Genomic DNA, 22,135 nt, shown 5'->3' on the forward strand with positions numbered 1-22,135 from the left:
CCCCCCCCCGGCTACAAATACCAGTCCGCAGCCGCCCCGGAAATAAGATGTAAGATGCGCCAATTCCGGCACTTAGCCCCTCTCTTCCCACTCCCGTGTAGCGGTGGGATATGGGGTAATAAGGGGTTAATGTCACCTTGCTATCGTAAGGTGACATTAAGCCGGGTTAATAACGGAGAGCCTATCCGTTATTAATCCAATAGTAAGAAAAGGGTTAATAAAACACGCACACATTAGGAAAAAGTATTTTAATATTCTTCATTTCACCATACTTACCATACTTCAGCGCCTGAAAAAAAACGTAAAATAATAAACCGCATACTACCTGTCCGCCGTAGTCCAATTAATAACGAGTGTCCCACGACGATCTCCCCTATAGAACAGTGACATCGGGTGATGTCAATGCTCTATAGGACCCTCAGTGACACACTGACAGGAGACAATGGCTCTTGCAGTGTATCACTGAGGTTACCTGAGTTCAAAGTGTCACTTTATGCCAATTGCTGCATGGGAAAATGTCTCATACAGCAATGCCATAAAGTGAGACTAGGGACTTTTTTTTTATAGCGGCGGAGGAATACAGTGGCGGAAGGATACCTTCCTTTACTGATGCTGCTGCTCTCCATGGGAGATCGTCGTGGGACACTCGTGGATTTCTGCGGACAGGGAGTATATTGGTTGTTTGTTTTTTTCACATTTTTTACAGATGACACTGGCTTTGGGGAACAAAGTGACAAGTAATGGTGAGTATGTAATCTATGTTTATATATATATATGTCTATATGTATGTATTGTATGTATGGAGTATGTATGCATGTAGTATGTATGTAGCATGTATGTATGGATGTATGCATGTATGTAGTATGTATGTATGCATGTAGTATGTATGTAGCATGTATGTAGTATGTATGTATGTAGTATGTATGGATGTAGCATGTATGTAGTATGTATGGAGCCTGTATGTAGTATGTATGTAGCATGTATGTAGTATGTTGCATGTATGTATGTAGCATGTATGTATGTATGTAGCATGAATGTATGTAGTAGGTAGCATGTATGTATGTATGCATGTATGTAGCATGTATGTAGCATGTATGTATGTAGTATATAGCATGTATGTATGTAGAATGTATGTATGTAGCATGTATGTATGTATGTAGCATGTATGTATGTATGTAGCATGTATGTATGTAGCAGGTAGCATGTATGTATGTATGTAGCATGTATGTAGTATATAGCATGTATGTATGTATGTATGTAGAATGTTTGTATGTAACATGTATGTATGTATGTAGCATGTATGTATGTAGCATGTATGTATGTAGTATGTAGCATGTATGTATGTAGAATGTATGTATGTAGTATATAGCATGTATGTATGTATGTAGAATGTATGTATTTAGCATGTATGTGGCATGTATGTATGTAGCATGTATGTATGTAGCATGTATGTATGTAGTATATAGCATGTATGTATGTATGTAGAATGTATGTATGTAGCATGTATGTGGCATGTATGTATGTAGAATGTATGTATGTAGCATGTATGTAGTATGTAGCATGTATGTATGTAGCATGTATGTATGTATGTAGCATGTATGTATGTATGTATGTATGTAGAATGTATGTATGTAGCATGTATGGAGTATTTTTTTTTTCATTCAACACATTAGCCAGATGATGGGACTACTACTGTCCCAACATTGGCTAATGTGTCAATCACTGTCAGTGTAGCAGGCATAGCCCGATAGGACTTGTAGTCCCACCAGATGATGCCCGCACTGAGACCCCCCAGCACGCCGCAGAGACCCCCCAGCACGCCGCAGAGACCCCCCAGCACGCCACAGAGACACCCCCCACGCCGCATCAAGCCCCGGTACGCCGCATAGAGCCTGGGCAGCCTGGATACAGCGCCGGCCGCATAGAATGAGATCCCTGGCAGGCCCGCACAGACCCCGCCCGCACACACAGACACTCAGTGTCCGCCCACGTACCGCCCACACTCTTCCCCCCCCAGAACCCCATATAGAAGGACAGAAAGGGCTGATTTACATTCCGATACTTGTGTCCCATTCACTTGTATTGGTATCGGGTATCAGTATCAGCGATATCCGATGTTTTTTGGGTATCGGCCGATACTATCCGATACCGATACTTTCAAGTATCGGAAGGTATCGCTCAACACTAGTGATAGTTACTGGCAATTAAGCTAGCTGTCACGCCGCCTTCATATACTTACCTGTCCGGCCGGCGCGCTCCCGATGCTCCCTCCTGCTCTCTGTCTTCCTGCTTCTCCGGTGCTCGTCCCTTTGCCGGTCCGCGCATGCGCAGACGCGCTCCCCTCGTCGCTAGGGCTTCTGGGAGGTTGTGACCCGGCGGCTCCGCCTCCAATATGGTGGCGCCCGTCGGGTACTTCTTCCCAGCATCTGCCCTGCTCTGACGCCTTTGCATCTACTGGGTTCACTGGTCTTATGCCAGTGGTCACCTTAGGTTCCTAGGCTCCGTTTCTCGTTTCCTGATCTGTGACTGCCTGTCTGTGTTCCTACCGTATTCCTGCCAGCCCTGTGTTCCAGCCGTGTTTCTGCCAGTCCTGTGTTCCTGCCAGTCCTGTGCTCCTGCTGTGTTCCTGCCAGTCCTGTGTTCCTGCCGTGTTCCTGCCAGTCCTGTGTTCCTGCCAGTCCTGTGTTCCTGCCGTGTTCCTGCCAGTCCTGTGTTCCAGCCGTGTTCCTGCCAGTCCTGTGTTCCTGCCAGTCCTGTGTTCCTGCCTTGCTCCTGCCATGTCTTACCAGTCCTGCGTGTTTGCCGTTCCTGCCAGTCCAGAGTCTCCTTGGTTCCCTCGTGCCTGTACTTCCATTATACCGGTCAGTACTTTGTCTTAGCTTCTGCCATCTGTTCAGTACTCCCGCCATTCTAGTCTCTTCAGTAGCTCTGTCTTTTCTCCGTCCTTCGTTGTGTATTTGGGCTATCACCAGTCATCCCTTTGGCTCCGGCAGTTGCGGCTTCATCCTCCTTAGGTCTGTCCCAAACTCTCCCTGTATAGGGGGAGGCCTCATCTGGTTCACTCATCCTCGGGAGCTCTGAAGCCGTGACCCAGAGGGTCCACTATCTCAGCCCTGATACTAGCCTTAGAGGAATGGCGATATCTGCTTGAAGGCGCAGTTCATCCAGTCATCATTTACATTGATCATAAGAATCTGTCCTATCTTCAGGCTGCTCAAAGACTCAATCCTCGCCAGGCTCGTTGGGCATTATTCTTTGATCGGTTCAATTTCTCTCTCCATTTTCATCCTGCAGAGAAGAATATCAAAGCCGATGTGCTTTCCACGTCCTTCTTGTCAGACGACCTTGAAGAGGAGCCTCAGCATATCATTGAACCATCCAAGATGATCATAGTGGCTTCAGTCAGGCTGTCGCAGCTCCCTCCCGGTAAGACCTTTGTAACTGAAAGAGACAAGATGCGAGTTCTACGCTGGGGTCATTCTTCTAAGCTTGCAAGACATGCCGGTCAAAAGAAGACGTTACAACTAATATCTCGACACTACTGGTGGTCCACCTTACACCAAGATGTTCTGAACTTTGTTGCAGCTTGTCCCTCCTGTGCTTGTAATAAAACAACCAAGAAACTGCAAGCCGGTCACCTCCTCCCGCTCCCGATTCTGTCTGCTCCCTGGCAACACATTGCCATGGATTTCCTCACAGATCTGCCAGCATCATCTGGTTGTACAGTAATCTGGGTTGTTGTGGACCTGTTCTGCAAGATGGGACATTTCACTCCACTGTCTGGTCTTCCTTTCACTCCTAAACTCGCAGAGCTCTTCATTCAGCATGTCCTTCGGCTTCACGGACTTCCACTCCACATTGTCTCCGACAGAGGAGTCCAATTCATTTCCCAATTCTGGCGGTCCCTCTGTAAACTGTTGTATGTCACCCTGGACTTCTCCTCGGCCAATCACCCACAATCTAATGGCCAAGTGGAGAAAGTGAATCAAGTCCTCACCAACTATCTGCGACACTTCGTGAATGGTCAACACAGCGACTGGGCTGACCTGCTGCCATGGGCTGAGTTTTTCTACAATAATCATATCAGTGAGTCCTCCTATAACTCCCCATTTTTCATTGTTTATGGACAGCATCCTAAGATCCCTACTTCACGGCCTCTTGCTTCTGGCAATCCTGCAGCTGAGTCCCTGGCCAAGGACTTCACAAAAGTCTGGACTGAGACGAGGACCTCACTGGAGCAGGCATCGGTTCGAACCAAGGAACATGCGGAGAAGAGACGTCTGGATCCACCACCTTTCCAACCCGGAGAAAAGGTATGGCTGTCTTCCAGGCACATCCATCTTAAAGTCCCTGCTTATAAGCTGGCTCCTCGATTCATTGGTCCTTTTGAAGTACTCCACCGGATCAACGATGTGTGCTATCGTTTGAAATTGCCTGCCTCCTTACGGATCCATAACTCCTTCCATGTATCCCTGCTGAAACCAGTTGTTCTCAGTCGCTTCACCCAGGATCCAGGTAATTTTCCTTCTCCTGTCAGTTCCGAGGATGTCTATGAAGTGAAGGACATCCTGGCCATGAAGAAAAGAGGGGTAGGTCACTCTTTCTGGTTGACTGGAAGGGATACAGCCCTGAAGAGAGATCCTGGGAGCCTGAGGAGAACATTAATGCCCTGGTTCTTCTTAGAAAGTTCCTAGCAGGTTTGAAGAAGGGGGGGGCGTAAGGGGGGGTACTGTCATGCCCTCAGCTGCAGGTCTGGTCTCCACTGCGCAGGGAGACCGGCACCTATCACACAGCCTTACTCAACCTGTCCATGGCTCCAGACGATCAGCAGCTCCTTTCTCTGCTAAGAACCTGCATCCTCTTGGCAGGTCTCCTGGAAATGCTCTTAGGAGCCGCACCCCACTTCCTGCACATACTTGAAACAGCAAGGCACCTGTTCGCTATTAGGGCTGTCTGTGCTATGATGCTCTGTGCATAAAAAGCACCCTCCCCTTAAGGGAGGTGACTGGGCAACGTGTTCATTCTCTGGATTGTTGCCTCAGCTTCAGGCCACGCTCTGCTGTGCTCTGCACTTTATTTACATTTCTATTTTCACAGAGTCCTCTTCTGGCGATTCCCATCCTGGACTCCTCTGGTCTCTCCGGTTCCCACTCCAAATTGTCTTGCCTCTCCTCATGGAACCCTCCAGACCCTGTGTAATAATTATAGGGGATAACTCAGGAGACTCTTTGCGTGGAACAAGACAACTACAGGACACAGTTTTATAAGTAGTAAAGTCCATATTATCACACGGTGATTCAAACAGGTGCAGAGAGAAACTCAAGTCCACAACACTTGGTGCAAATAATAAACGCAGCTTAGCAGTCTATAGGAAACTTCAGAGCAAAATGCAATCAAGCAGAAAGTCTATGAAGCACAGTTATTCTTGTGGATACTTGACACGAATAAATCCTTGTCTTAGTCCAGACACAGATTGATATGCTTATAGGCAGTTCAAATCATATCTTAGCTCAACCAGGGAGGCTTGGTTAATAGTCTCAGGTTAATGCAAAGCAGCAGCAGCTTACATGTCCAGCAAATGCAGGTGGAAGTAAACACGAGCAGCAGATGAAGGAGGATTACTGGAAACTTGTGTATGCAGCAGGAACTCAGAGCAGAGTAGCAGGATCACCACACAGGTTCACAGGAGCAGGTGTATAGCCAAGGAGTAATCAGAGATCAGGAGCTGGATGCAAGGCAGAATACTCTAGCACAGACTGAAGGCTGGGGTGGAGTTTTATAGCAGGAAGACACAGTGCACATGAGACCAAAGACACCATCTTGGAAAAGGGCAGTAATGCACAAAAGGTAAAAAATGTTCAGAGTCCTGACATTACTCCCTCCATAGAAGCGGTCTCAGGATGATCCTGGACCTGGTTTCTCAGGGAATCTCTGATGAAAACGAGAAATCTTCTGTTGGGCATCGATGTTTTCCACAGGATTCCAAGAGTCTTCCTCAGGGGGATATCCCTGCCATCTTATCAGATATTGGAGCCGATTACTGCGAATCCTGGAATCAATAATTTCCTCCACCACAAATTGTTCTTGCCCATCAATCACCACAAGCTGCGGAGGTGGCACAACACGTCCCTGGAAGGTATTAAGAGATACAGGCTTTAGTAAAGATACATGAAAAACTGTGTGTACCTTCATTGTCCTAGGCAGCTTCAGCCGGCAGGCCACAGAGCTCACAATACTGTTGATCTTGAAAGGGCCCATGAATTTCTGTCCAAGTTTTTGTGAAGGGACGTTTCACTTCAGATTCTTAGTTGCTAACCACAAGGAATCTCCTACCTTGAACATGGGTGCAGGTTTACGGAATCTATCAGCCGATCTCTTATAACGTTCTTGAGCTGTGGTCAGGGATTCCTTCAGAACCTCCAGATTTTGTCTCATCGCAGTCAGCCTTTCCTCCACTGCCGGAACCGGAGAATTAATTGGAGACCTAGGTAAAATACACGGATGATAACCCAGATTGGCAAAGAAAGGTGTAAATTTAGTGGAGGCGCTCTGAGAATTATTATATGAAAATTCGGCTAACGGCAACAACTCCAACCAATCATCCTGGAGATGGCTGACATAGCATCTTAGATATTGTTCCAGCGTCTGGTTGGTACGCTCAGTCTGACCATTTGTCTGGGTATGGTAAGCAGAAGAGAGAAAGACATTAATATTGAGTGCAGAACAAAACCCCTTCCAGAATCTTGAAGTGAACTGTACTCCACGGTCAGAGATAATCTCATTTGGAACCCCGTGCAACCGAAAGACATTCTGTATAACCAAATTCACTGTATCTTTAGCTGAGGGGAGGTCAGTGCACGAAACAAAATGAGCAGCTTTAGTCAGGAGATCAACTACCACCATGATTGTATTCATGCCCCCTGATGTAGGCAGCTCCACAATAAAGTCCATTGATATAGACCCCCAAGGGCGGGATGGAGCAGGTAATGGTTGTAGAAGACCCGTAGGTGCCACATGAGGAGTCTTGTAACGGGCACATACCTCGCAAGAGAGAACATAGTCTTTGGTATCCTTCAGGCAAGTTGGCCACCAGAAGAATCGGCTCAGGAACTCTTGTGTCTACTGTACCCCCCTGTGACCAGCCAACTTGGAGTCATGTACCAACTTGAGGATCTGCAGACGGACAACCTCCGGGACGTAGATACGTCGATCTCTGAACCACATGCCACCCTTAAAGACAAGATTAATATCCACAGGTGGGTTGGCCAGAAATACATCACGTTCATAGACCTCCCTGCACTCCTTCCACAAGTCCTGATCGTGGATAACTCTGATGAAATTGGCATCAGATAGAATGGTCTTGGACGGGGCTCCAGGTACGGAATCCGCAGCATGGATTTGGGATAAAGCATCAGCCTTCCCATTACAAGAACCTGGACGGTATGAGATAACAAAGTTAAATTGATTTAAATATAAGTTCCAACGAGCCTGACAAGGAGAAAGACATCTAGTGGATTTAAGGAACTCTAGATTGCGATGGTCAGTTAGCACTACGATCTGTTGTGCAGCTCCTTGCAGATGATGCCTCCATTCCTTGAAAGCCGCAATAATAGCCAGCAATTCCTTGTCTCCCACATCGTAATTCTTCTCTGCTGAGGTTACTCTATGGGAAAAGAAAGCACAAGGATGTAGCAGACCGTTCTCTCCAGTTCTTTGGGAGAGAATAGCCCCCAAAGCATTATCAGAAGCATCCACCTCCACAATGAAAGAAAGTGTTGGATCTGGGTGTATCAACAATGGTGCTGATGTGAAACAGATCTTAAGCCGATCAAAAGCTTCTTGAGGCTGTGATGACCACTTAAAGGGCTTTTCCTTCTTTGTCAAGGAAGTAATGGGACGGACAATATGAGAAAAATTTCGAATGAAGCGTCTGTAGAAATTTGCAAAACCAATAAAACCTTGGACCTCCTTAACGTTCTTTGGTGCCGGCCAGTCAAGGATAGCCTGAATCTTACCAGATTCCATGTTCAGCCCCTGGGGAGAGATGATATAACCTAAGAACTGTATCTCAGAACAATGGAACTCGCATTTCTCCGGCTTAATATACAGATGGTTCTCTTTCAGATGTCTTAAAACAGTTTTGACATACTCTTCATGTTCCTGTAGAGAGTCAGAAAAGATTAGTATATCGTCCAACTAGATCATCACAAACTGGTCCAACAAATCTCTGAAAATGTCATTAGCAAGGTGTTGAAATGTTGCAGGGGCGTTACAAAGCCCGAAGGGCATCACAAGAGATTCAAAGTGTCCATACCGGCATCTGAATGCTGTCTTCCACTCATCCCCTGGACGAATACACACCAAATTATAAGCCCCACGAAGATCCAGTTTAGAGAACACCTTAGCATGGCGGACTCTTTCCAGTAATTCGGGAATCAGAGGTAAAGGGTAACGGTTTCGTACGGTTATCTTATTGAGTTCTCGATAGTCAACACAGGGTCTTAGGGTCCCATCCTTCTTCTTGACAAAAAAGATAGGTGCCCCTGCTGGTGAGGAAGAAGGACATATGAAGCCTTTGGCCAGATTTTCATCAATATACTCTTTTAAGGTTTGAAGCTCAGGTGCCGCCAAAGGGTATACGTTACCAAAAGGAATGGCTGCCCCGGGAAGGAGCTCAATGGGACAGTCATAATGCCTGTGTGGAGGAAGCTGATCTGCATTCTTCTTGTCACAGATGTCAGAGAACTCTTTATAAGCTGGAGGTAAAGAAAATACCTGTACATGTGGTTCCGTAGTTGTGGACTCAGGGACAACTTCTGTTAACGCTGAGTTGCTCCTTGTTGGGAAGATAATCTCTTTGGTCTCCTAGTTGATAATTGGGTTCTGAGAATGCAACCAAGGAATGCCTAAAATCACAGGAAAATGAGGAGAAGAAATTAGCAAGAAAGAAAGTTGCTCCTGATGATTAGGCTCCAACAAAATTTCAAGGGGTACGGTCTCCTGATCCACAGGCCCAGAGATTAAAGGTGACCCATCCATTGTTTCCATGGTAATTGGAGAGGCTCTTTGCTGAATTTTAATACCATGTTCCTTGGCAAATGCAATATCCATGAAATTGCCACCTGCACCAGAGTCAATCATAGCTGAACTGGAAATCCACTGTCCTGAACACAGGATCTTAATAGGGAGAGAACAGTGAGAGTTCTTTTCCTTCAGCTCCTTGGGGGGTGAAGTCATAGAAAGTGAATGGAATACAGCGTTTAAAGGCAGGCTACATTCAGAGATGTCAGATTCATCATCACAGTTGTCATACTCCCCTATTGCTACTAGCACCTTGTTAGGCCGTCTAGGACACTTAGGACAATTGATCAAGAAGTGGTCAGACTGCCCGCAGTAGAAACATAGACTTTCACGAAGGCGATGCTCCCGCCGCTCATTGATCTCGCGCCTCTGAACGGAATCAATTTGCATGGGCACCTCCTCCACCTCCCGAGAGGTTTTACCTGCATGCTCTTTGGAAAGAAGGGAAAAGTTAAAAACACGGTTATATGCAGCAACTTTCTCCTGCCTACGCTCAGTAAGGCGAATGTCTATGTGCACACAATGCTGTATAAATGTCTCTAGCACTTGTGATGACTCAGAGCGGGCTAGTTCATCTTTTATAATACTAGACAGACCCCTTTTAAAAATAGGCAATTGTGCATAACTGTCCCAATTGGTATCTACCGCCAATCTCCTGAATTCAGTGGCATACTCAATAACAGAACGTTTAGCCTGGAGTAAAGACAACAAAGCAGATTCAGCAGTTGCACGGCGATTAGGGTCATCAAACATTAATGCCATAGTGACCAAGAAATCATCCAAGTCATTTAACCGTGGGTCACGAGACTCAATCATTGGATTCGCCCAGGCGAGCGCTCGTGAGGTCAGTAGCATTATTACACACAATACTTTGGATCTATCAGTAGGAAAATGGTCAGCATGCACATCAAAATATAGCATACATTGATTCACAAAGCCACAAAATTTGTCGTGATCACCATTAAATCTGAATGGGGGCAACATAGGTGGGCTAGCTGGTGGCGGTTGCCAAGAGGGTAAAGTCACTTGTGCAGCTATTTGCGTGCTTATGTCTGAAAAGCCCGTCCATACTGGGACTCTATGCCAGCAAGTTTGTTTTCCTGGGCTTCCATGTGGTTGCTCAGGTCCTGCAAAGTCTGTCCAAACACTTGTTGATTGAGTTCAAAGCTTCCAATCTTCTTTTGCAGACCTTCCACATCTTTCTGCAGTGATCTAATTATGGAAAACACCATCTCTAATCTCCTTTCTGCAGTCATTGTTCCAGCAGTCTCCTTTTTTTTTAGGCTAGAGTATCCTGTAATAATTATATGGGATAACTCAGGAGACTCTTTGCGTGGAACAAGACAACTACAGGACACAGTTTTATAAGTGGTAAAGTCTATATTATCACACAGTGATTCAAACAGGTGCAGAGAGAAACTCAAGTCCACAACACTTGGTGCAAATAATAAACGCAGCTTAGCAGTCTATAGGAAACTTCAGAGCAAAATGCAATCAAGCAGAAAGTCTATGAAGCACAGTTATTCTTGTGGATACTTGACACGAATAAATCCTTGTCTTAGTCCAGACACAGATAGATATGCTTATAGGCAGTTCAAATCATATCTTAGCTCAACCAGGGAGGCCTGGTTAATAGTCTCAGGTTAATGCAAAGCAGCAGCAGCTTACATGTCCAGCAAATGCAGGTGTAAGTAAACACGAGCAGCAGATGAAGGAGGATTACTGGAAACTTGTGTATGCAGCAGGAACTCAAAGCAGAGTAGCAGGATCACCACACAGGTTCACAGGAGCAGGTGTATAGCCAGGGAGTAATCAGAGATCAGGAGACGGATGCAAGGCAGTATACTCAAGCACAGACTGAAGGCTGGGGTGGAGTTATATAGCAGGAAGACACAGTGCACATGAGACCAAAGACGCCATCTTGGAAAAGGGCAGTAATGCACAAAAGGTAAAAAATGTTCAGAGTCCTGACACCCTGCTACTGGTGGGATCAATCTTTCTGGATTTCATGGAGCTTTTGGGATTCTCTCCACCAGCAGGTCCAAGTATTCTACAGTGTAGCTAGTTTGTCAGTTCAGGTTGTCCTCTGGTCCTGGATTCGAGGCATTCAAGCCACCTGGTGCTCCACTACGTGGTACAGTGTTGTGATCCAGAGGTTATTTCCCTCTGACACCTTTTCTCTTTTTGTTTTTACCTTATTAATAAATATCTTTTGGTTTATGAGATCCACTCTCCTGTCTTTTGAGTATCGGGTATACAGCCGCTACTGCACCATCAGTGGTCTAGTGAGTCCACTATACCTTGTCAAACCCTGTGGGCGTTACATGCAATTTGTACTGTGGGTGAATTGAAGCCACTTTCCTGGTGTCTGTCCCTCATTTGATGTGTTTTGGCAGCATTTGGGGCCATTATAAGGTGTTGTGCATGCGTTTGTTTTTGCCTCCCATTAACCTGAATTGCGTTCGGTTATGTTCGTTGAATATTCAACGAATTATTCGGAGAATATTGCAAATTCGGTGATCATAATTTGAACTGAACATTGAAATATTCGCTCATCTCTACTTATGTTTGGGGTAAAATTACTGTTTGGGTGCATGGCATGGCTCCGAGTTGAAGGAGCACCACTTGACTTTTTGAATGCAAACATTTTTGGAATCGAGAGCTGAAGCCGTGCCGGATTTGGAGAGCCACTGATGTGCCCAAACAGTGGAAACCTTTCACAAGTGACCCTATTTTGGAAACTAGACCCCTCAAGGAATTTATGTAGATATGTGGTGAGCACCTTAAACTCCCTGGTGCTTCACAGAAGTCTATAATGTTGAACCGAGAAAATGAAAAATCATTCTTTTCCCACAATAATTTTGGTTTAACCCTAACTTTTGCATTTTCACAAGGGTAAGAGGAGAAAATGCACCATATTATTTTGTTGTGCAATTTTTGCTCAGTACGCCAACACCCCATATGTGAAGGAAAACTACTTTTTGTGCACATGGCAGATCTCGGAAGGGAAGGAGCACCATTTGACTTTTAAAATGCATAATTGGCTGAAATCATTAGCTGATGCCATGTTGTGTTTGAAGAATCCTTGATGTGCCTAAACAGTGTAAATCCTCCAACAAGTGACCCCATTTTGGAAACTACTCCCCTCAAGGAATGTATCTAGATGTATGGTGAACACTTTGAACCCCCAGGTGCTTCACAGAATTTTATAACGTTGAGGTGTGAAAATAAAAAATCATATTTTTCCTACAAAATTGTTCTTTTAGCCCCAATTTTTGTACCCCAAAGCATTGCTCCAGCAGTGAAAAATCATGTTTTGAAATTCTGCCTGGAAACCATTGAGGCATGACAATGCATTTACAGCTTCTCAGACCTGTTGTTTTCCCTGCCTAGTGCCACACTCATCTGGCCGATGGACAGCTCATTTGCTCTGGTTCACAGCCACTGATGTGTCAGTCAGCAATGGGAGTATACTGCTTGGTAAGGAGATACAACATAAGGCTGAGAAGCTGGAAGTGCATCATCATGCCTCAATGTACTTCCAAACAACTGCAAAATTCAAATTCTCCCATCTTTAGCAGTGCTTTACTTTTTTTTGTGTGTATGTTTGCTCTGTGTATGTTTTAAATAGCTATTTTTGAACTTCACTATGAATTTCACTACGAAAAGCATAAAAATGTAATTCTTTTACCTGCCAATTAACATTACAGAATCTTCATAATCATAATAATTCATAAAAGTCGAGAGCAGGTGTTTTTAGCAGGCTCACGGGCTGTAAATGCACCGTACCGATAATGCAGATAATGGCTGTGTGTTAGGGCTCACGCTGAATGCAATCCAACAAAAGATCTGATCTTACTCTTACTTATTATGTTATTCTATGGGGCCATGCACATGTCCAATTTTTCCATGAACAGAGTCTGTACAAGGAAAAAATCATAGCATGCATGATTTGCATCGTATATTCAGATCACATTCAGCCATGCAAGTCAATGAATGCTTAGAAAGCATTGACTGTGCGATTTTCAGAGTGACACAATGGAAAAGATGGCAATTTTTTTTCCCATTGTCTCCACATCTGAAAAAATTGTATGACACTCTGATCAAGCTCTGATGCAATTAGCATAATCAGCCCGATTTTCTTGTATGAGAGAAAATAGGGTGGTGTGACCCTAGTCTTACCGTCAGTATCTGTCTCTAACAGCTTCTGTCAATTTGTGACAGCAGTATTAACAATGTGTCTCCATGGGAGTTCATCATTCTATGCACTGATCAACAACCTTGTGACGTGATTGAGGGCTGCTGATGGGTTGCGATGACAGTTGGGGGTCTTTTGTTTTTCCAAACAACTTTTTTAACATTTTCAACCAAAACAAGACATAAAGAGAGCAAGGTTAACACAAATGCAATGACATGAAACATTCATGAAGCATAAAAGTAAAAATAGAATAAAATAAAACAACAAAACAATAAATACAGTAAATTCTTATGGAGCTGGGAGTCTTTTGTAAACTTCCATGCCTGCTATCATGGAGCTCTGCTGAAACCCAGCTGGTCAACACCGTGATTTTTACTATTTACAGCAATACTGAAGTATTGTAAAATCGATCAGACAATCAAAGATTCAAATCCCATATGAGAACTAAGAAATACAAAAAGTAAAATAAAAGTTTTTAAAAATATATATTAACCCCTTACCAACATCGGACGTACTTTTATGCCGATGTTGGACTCCCTTTGATGGGGGCTCCTGTGGTGAGCCCACATCTTACAGGGGACATGTCAGCTGTTTTTAACAGCTGACATGTGCCCACAATAGCCACGGGTGGAATCACAATCCACCCGCCTCTATTAACCAGTTAAATGCTGCTATCAAATTCTGACAGCGGCATTTAAATCGCGCTTCCGGACATCGGGCCGGAAATACGCACACCAGTGACCCCCATCACATGATCGCGGGTCGCCGGTGTGTTGGCATGACAACTTGAGGTCTCCTGGAGACCTCTATGGTTGCCAGTGCCGGCTTGCTATGAGCACCACCCAGTGGTTGGTGCTCATAGCAAGTGAGCAATTCTGCTATATAGAGGGGATCTGACCATCACCTCTATGTAGCAGAGCCGATTGGGTTGTGGCAGCTTCTAGTCTCCTATGGAGACTATTGAAACATGCCAAAAGTAAAAAAAATGTTTTTAAATATTAAAAAAATAAAAAAACTATTAACATTCAAATCACCCCCCTTTTGCCTCATTCAAAATAAAACAATAAAAAAATCAGACATACACATTTGGTATCGCCGCGTTTAGAATCACCCAATCTATCAATAAAAAAAAGGATTAACCTGATCGCCAAATGGCTGCAGACCAGTCACAGTTGTGGATGAGAATGCATTGCTCTTTGTGGCTGCATCACTATGTGCCTGCACTGTATGGTGCAACGTAACCTCCTCGTTTTCCTCCTCCACCTTCTCAGATGGCCTACTCAGCTGCGTGCCTCTTTGTTCACACCAACTGGGATCTACCACCTCATCACCATCCTTTGTGTTATCACATTCCTCACCCTGAGAGTCACCCTCCTCCTCTTCTTACACTGACAGCACAGTACAGTCCGTGAGAGCCTCAGATATCTTAGTCTCATCAGGATCACCTCCTCCCGGGTGTTAATGTCTGTTGATGAGGGTCAGGATGCAGCTTGGACCCTAATTCGTCCTGCCCTTGATCCAAGCTAAAAGAATTTTGGTCATTGGTGCAGATAATTTCCTCCTGTTGACTCTATGAAGCTTTTGAGCACACTACTGTTGTCCATGACATAGGATGTGTGAACAGCTCTTCAGACTCACCCATATGTGGTTCCCTACAGTCAGTTGGGTGGTTGGAGAGTTGTGAAGTGGGGGAAGCAAGGGTAATTAGGATGCCAACTCTGTGGACTGTACTGGGTGTGATGTTGAGGTGGAGGAATAGGAGGAGAGGCCACTTGAAGTTGTGCTTGAAATCCACTTGAGCTCATGCTCTTTCTGGGCCTCTTCATAAGATGCACCACTGTGCATCTTCCAAAGAAAGGTAGTGGAGAAGTCCATCCAGTAGCAGTTGTCAGTTGTCTTTGTATAGGACGTGACATTGTTGGTTCACTAGTGCTTTCCCAAACATTATCACCTGCCCCACATACACCTTGTTCACAAAGCCTAATCCCCCCTCCATTATGACCTTGCTTTTGCCCAGTCATGTTGCTCACATAGTGTGGAAGGAGCAAAGTATCAGCAACCACAAATTAGATTTTTTTTGCTATACAGAGCTCTGAAAACAGCTGAATTTCAGTGGCACTAAATGACAAGGTGAAATATGATGTGCTGAATCGCATTATTCACAGAACAAAGAATTGCTAGAGCATGGATGAGGCCTGTATGAAAAAGAAAATATGCTCCAAACAATTTCAAAATGAGATCTCCCCTACTGTATGATGTTAGTAACAGAAGAATTTTTGATGGATGAGGACTCTCTAAAATAGACTAGATGCTCCAAACAATTTCAAAATGAGATGTCCACCACTGTGAGACGTTAGTAACAAAATGTGGATGAGACATGTATAACACAGACTAGATGCTCCAAACAATTTCAAAGTGAGATCTTCCTTAGTATAGAACATTAGTAACAGGATAATTTTTTGTGTGTGTGGATGAGGCCTGTTTAAAATAGACTAGATGCTCCAAACCAGTGTTCCCCAACTCCGGTCCTCAGGAGCCACCAACAGGTCATGTTTTCAGAATTTCCTTAGTATTGCATAGGTAATGCAATTATCGCCTGTGCAATACTTAGGAAATACTGAAAACATGACCTGTTGGTGGCTCTTGAGGAGCGGAGTTGGGGAACACTGCTCCAAACAATTTCAAAGTGAGATCTACCCTACTGTATGATGTTAGTAACCGAAGAATTTGTTTAGGACTGTAGATGTTAAGATGTTAGGGTTGGTGGATCGCACTAAATATAAATAATGATGAAGTGTGATCGCCACCCAGGGTTCACCATGCAGAGATAGAAAACTGCAACTAATGTAAATAATGGTGGAACACACAGCGAGCGATAGCTAGTTCGCACTGAGTTAAATCTCACTCATTGTACAGCACACGAGGCTGTGTCACTCGCACACAGCAACGGAAAAGATGCTTTGCAGTAGAGCTGTATCAGTCACACACAGTAACAGAGCAGGTATGGCACTAAACACGATCCCTGTTAATCCACAGGAGATCGCAATCTACATAGGGGGGAAGAGAACAGGTAGTGGACACAAACGCGAATGTGCACGCACGCGAACTCCTCTTCGAAGGTGCCTGAATTGTAAAGGCTATACGCCTGCCCTGAGATCATGCAGACAAGTCTATACTATCATTCTGATCCACACACTCATAAAGTATAAATGATCTTAGCGTGTCGGCGTGTGCTTCAGGAAACCTGTTCAAGTCCAGTCAGACAGGACCTTGCTCGTGGACAAATCTGGAACTGCCACATCACCTGAGCAGCTGACGACCGACCACCAATGAGAGGTTGCCACCTCACGAGCATGCTCAGTAGGGAGATTTCTTGACATAGCCTCTGGAACGCCTGTTCGCTGTTGCCTATTGCTAGTTACTATAGCTTTGGCTGGAGACCCCACAGCAACCAAGCGAACAGCACAAGTCTGGTCAAGATGCTGAGACCGATGTCTTTGCTGAGCAGCTCTCACTGCAGCTGAAGCAGAATGGGAGACTGCAGAGGCAAACAAGGCTTGAGATCTACCCCGTGCAGTGGGAGTATCCCAGCACCTATCACCCCATTACCCCCCGGCTAGGCCCCCCTCCCGGTGACGCTCGAAAGCCACAATGACCTGAGGGGCACGAATGTGCTCACTCGGCTCCCAGGTCCTATCCTCCAGCCCATGACCTTTCTAGTCCACCAAAAATAATTTTTTGTCACACACCACCTTGGACTCAACAAAGGCATTAACCTCTAAATCGTCAGAGGACATTTTCAAGCTCCTGACAGGAGACCTGAACAATTAGGTCATGTATACAGGTTTCAATAGAGAAACATGGAAGGGTTCGGCGATGTTCAGATGTGGAGGAAGGCTGAGACGATATACCACAGGGTTCACCTGTTCCAGAACCATGAAAAGACCTTGAAATCGGGGAGCAAATTTAGTGGACTCTACACGCAGCCTGATGATAGGAGCAGAAAGCCACACTAAATCACCAGGGGCAAAAACTGGAGCGGGGCGGTGATGCGCATCAGCGGAGACCCTCTTCTTCTCCATAGAAGCCTTAATGGCATCCTGTGTGCGATTCCAGGTGTCATGTACCTCCACTGCCCAATCCCCCACCATAGGATTGGAGGACGAGATGGGCAAGAGCACAGATACACGTGGATGCTGACCGCAATTAAGGAGGAATGGCATCTGCCCAGTGGGGTCAGAGACAGAGTTATTTAAAGCAAACTCTGTCCAGGGCAGCAAAGATGCCCAGTCATCAAACCTGGCAGAAACAAAATGCCATAGGTATGTGATAAGAGTCTGGTTGGTCCTCTCCACCAGTCCATTCATCTTGGGATGGTATGCCAAAGAAAGATTGAGCTCTATACTGAGAAGCCAACAAAGCTTCCTCCAGAACCGAGAAGCAAACTGGGGACCCCAATCGCTGACAATCTTGTCAGGCAACCCATGAAGGAGAAAAATATGCTTAATGAAAAGCACCACCAAGGCCAGTGCCGATGGCACGCGTGGGAAAGAGACCAGATGTACCATTTTGGAGAAATGGTTGGTGACCACACAAATAACCCGGTTGTTGAGAGACTTGGGCAAGTCCACACTAAATTCCATCCCGACCATGTCCCAGGGCCTATCTGCCACCGGCAAAGGATGTAACAAGCCTGCAGATCTCTGCCAAGTATACTGATTCTGGGCACATAACACGCAAGCCTGAACGTAATCCCTTACATCCTGCAACATTTGAGGCCACCGATAAGTTATCAGTAACAGCTCAGTGGTCCTCTTGATACTGAAATGCCCTTCCAACCTGAAGGAGTGAGCCCAAGCCAGGACCTCCAGGTGCAAGTTAGGTGGTACATAGGATTTTACCAGAGGCACGTGTTCCAGAGACACCGGAGCCACCGTTCGGAGACTCTCCGATGGAACAATAAGCAGTGGCTTGTCTCCCTCCTCAGATGAGACAACGGAATGGGATAGGGCATCGGCACGTAAATTCTTCTCCCCGGAGAGAAAGTAAAGATTAAAGTTAAACCGGGAGAAGAATAAGGACCACTCGGCTTGTCGAGAATTCAGCAGCTGGTCCTTCTGCAAATAAAGCAGATTTTTATGGTCAGTAAAGACTTGAAAGGGATACCAGGCTCCCTCTAGAAGATGTCTCAATTCAGAGAAGGCTAACTCCATGGCCAGCAACTCCCTGTCCCCATTGGAATAATTCCTCTCCTCTGGTGAGAAGGTCTTTGAAAAGAAGAAACATGGGTGTTTCCGATCTTAAGCATCCTTCTGATTTAGGACTGCCCCTGCACTGACGGAAGAGGCATCCACCTCCAAAATAAAGGGCTTCTCCACATTGAGCCGATGTAAGACTGGAGCCCTGGTGAAGTGGGACTTCACAGATGAAAAGACCCTGAAGACCTCCTCTGACCACTGTTTAGGGTTAGCTCCCTTCTTGGTGAGGGCTACCAGAGGAGCTACTAGGATAGAGAAGTGCGGAGCGAAGTGACGATAATAGTTGATAAATTCCATAAAGCACTGCACCGCTTTAAGGGAATGCGGCTCTTGCCAGTTCATCACAGCCTCCAGTTTGGCAGTATCCATGGCCAGCCTCTTGGCTGAGATAATATAAGGCAAAGATTCCTGCTGAAACACACACTTCTCTAATTTAGCAAAAAGGAAATTAGCGTGTAGAAGCTCGAAGACTTTACAGACATCTCTTCAGTGGGTATCAATATCTGGAGAGTAAATAAGTATATCATCCAGATATACCACTACCGAGGTGGATAGTTACTCCTGAAAGAAAGTTGGACATTTTTTTTTCTCCTGGCACCTCTTTTTGAACAGTGAGCACCCTCTTAACCGTTTTTTAAACTCCTGAAAGATGTCATTAACAAAGTCTTGGAAGATGGCGGAAGCGTTACAGAGCCCCAATGGCATTACCAGATACTCATAATGACCGTCTTGAGTGTTAAACGTGGTCTTCCATTCATCTCCTTCGCAGATACGTATTAAATTGTAAGCCTCACGCAGATCTAACTTGGAAAATACCCTAGCCCCTCGCAGTCTGTCGAAGAGCTCCAAAACGAGTGGCAACAGGTATTTATTTTTGATGGTGATAGCATTTAACCCCCTATAATCAATGCATGTATGAAGTTCCTGGTTTGTCTTCTGAGCAAAGAAGAACCCAGCCCTAGCAGGAGACACTGACTTCCTAGTAAACCACCTAGCCAAATTGTCCTTGAAATATTGTTGCATAGCCTCAGTCTCTGGGAGAGACAGAGGTTAGACATGCCCACGGGGAAGCGCAGAACCCAGAATAAGGTCTATAGGACAGTCATAGGGGTGATGCGGAGGAAGAGTCTCCATGGCTTTTTTGGAAAACATGTCTGCATATTGTCAAAAATGTTTGGGCAGGGGAGTTAGATCTGTGGTAACCTCAGATGATCCGACCTGAACTTAAGCCCTCAGACACCTTCCCTCACACGACCTACTCCATCCCAGTATGCTCCCAGTAGCCCAGTCAATATGAGATGAATGTTGGGGTAACCAAGGTATGCCTAACAATACCTCATTAACACCCTCAGAGATGACCAGAAACTATCTCTTGATGTCTTTGAGAAATTTCAAGAGAAAGGGGATGGTCTGATATGTGATCTGAGAGGATCGTGCAGGCCCATTCACCACCCGGTTGATGATCGGCTTGGAGAGCATCACTAGATGTATTGCGTGCCTTTGAGCTAAAGCAGAAGACATAAAATTACCCTCAGCCCCGGAATCCACGCAAGCCTCTGTAGTGTGTGTGATCGATCCATAGGACAGTGTCACCTTAAAGGTTAGATGGAGGACACGTCCAATGAATCTAGAGAGCCCCTCCAACTGCCACAAGGGGCGACCGTTCTCTCTGAGGCTTGGGACACCTATTGGCGTAATGAACCGCCTGCCAGAAACAAAACAAATGGGTGGAGAATGTACGTAGCAGGATTTAGCCTTCGCCCGATAACCCGCCAAGGGCTTCACCAGTTAATTTGTCCAAGTCGGAGACCTCAAAGGATTGGAAAAATTTTGTGCTAAATTAATCCTTTGTCTACACTGGGCTCACTCCAATCTTCGCTCAGCATACCGAAGATCAATACAAGTGAATATGGATATTAAATCCTCCAGTGTAGTTGGGATCTCCCTGGTGGCCAAGGCATCCATAACATGGTCCGGAACCAGAAAGCAAACTGGCTGAGTCAATGCCAGGAGTTGGAGTGTGGCATCATGGGTAACCTGGGGTCCAAGAAAAACCTGTTTCAGGGCTCTCAAAAAATGAGAGGTGCTCCGAACCACCAGGTCCTTACATCCCCACAATGGCGTAGCCCACTCCAATGCCCTGTCCATCAAAAGGGATACCACAAAACCCACTTTGGCCCATTCAGATGAGAAACGTGAACTCTGTAGCACCACCTGGATTGAGCACTGATTCACAAATCCCCTGCAAGCCTTGCTATCCCCAGAAAACTTATTGAGGAGCTGGAAGTGTGGAAAAAAGGGAACAGGAGTCACAGCTGAAACCCTACTAGTGGCTTCACTGGCTGCCTGTGCTGCTACTGCAGAAAGATCCACAGCTGAAGCTGCCCGTTCTAAAGCAGACAACCTGCCCTCCAGCTGCTGGATATTCTGCTTGAGCTGCGCTCATCCGCAATTACTAGCCAGACCCTGGCATTAAGATACTATTAGCACTGGCAGATCGCACAAAATATAAATAATGATGAAGTGTGATCACAACCCGGGGTCCACCGTGCAGAGATAGAAAACTGCAGCTAATGTAAATAATGGCGGAACACACAGTGAGCGATATCTAGCTCGCACTGAGTTAAACATCATTTGGTGTATAGCACACGAGGCTGTGTCACTCGCACACAGCAACGGAAAAGATGCTCTGGAATACAGCTGTGTCAGTGGCACACAGTAGCAGAGCAGGTATGGTGCTAAACACGATCCCTGTTAATCTCACAGGAGAATGCAACCCTCACAGGGGCAAGGGAACAGGTAGTGGAAACAAACGCAGTGTGTGCACGCACAGGAACTCTTCTCTGGAGGTGCCAGAATTCTAAAGGCTATATACCTGTCCTGAGCACATGCAGACAAGTCCACACTATCGTTATGTTCCACACACTCATAAGGTATAAATGATCTTAGCGCATCGTTATGCACTCCAGGAAACCTTTTATACGTTCCTGTTCAAGTCCAGTCAGACGGGACCTTGCTTGTGGACCACTCCGGATCTTCCACATCACCCGAACAGCTGACAACCGACCACCAATGAGAGATCACCACCTCACGAGCGTGCTCAGTAGAGAGATTTCTGGACTTAGCCTCTGGAATGCCTGTTCGCTGCTGCCTATTGCTAGTTACTATAGCTTTGGCTGGAGAGCTCACAGTAACCAAGTGAAAAGCATGAGTCTGGACAAAATGCTGAGACCGACGTCTTTGCTGAGCAGATCCCACTGCGGCTGAAACAGAATGGGAGGCGGACAAGGCTTGAGATCTACCCCGTACAGTGGGAGAATCCTAGTGCCTAACAGTAGATCAGGCCTGTATAAAATAGACTAGATGACTGCAGATGGAGTGCGTCAAAACAACGCATTACTGTCTATGGGTACGCAAGGACATGCATTCGCCTGCGTTCGATACGCAAGCGCACTTCATAATGAGAAGGTCCAGGAAATGGTTTCATCCAATCTGAAAACAAATGTGTATAAAAAGAGGGTCTGGGCACTGCAAGGCCATTACTATATGGACTCTGGATGAGAGCACAACACTGGCTATGTAAGTATAGAACCTTTGA

This window comes from Ranitomeya variabilis, chromosome 6, assembly GCF_051348905.1.
Source record: "Ranitomeya variabilis isolate aRanVar5 chromosome 6, aRanVar5.hap1, whole genome shotgun sequence".
NCBI classification, from domain to species: Eukaryota; Metazoa; Chordata; class Amphibia; order Anura; family Dendrobatidae; genus Ranitomeya; species Ranitomeya variabilis.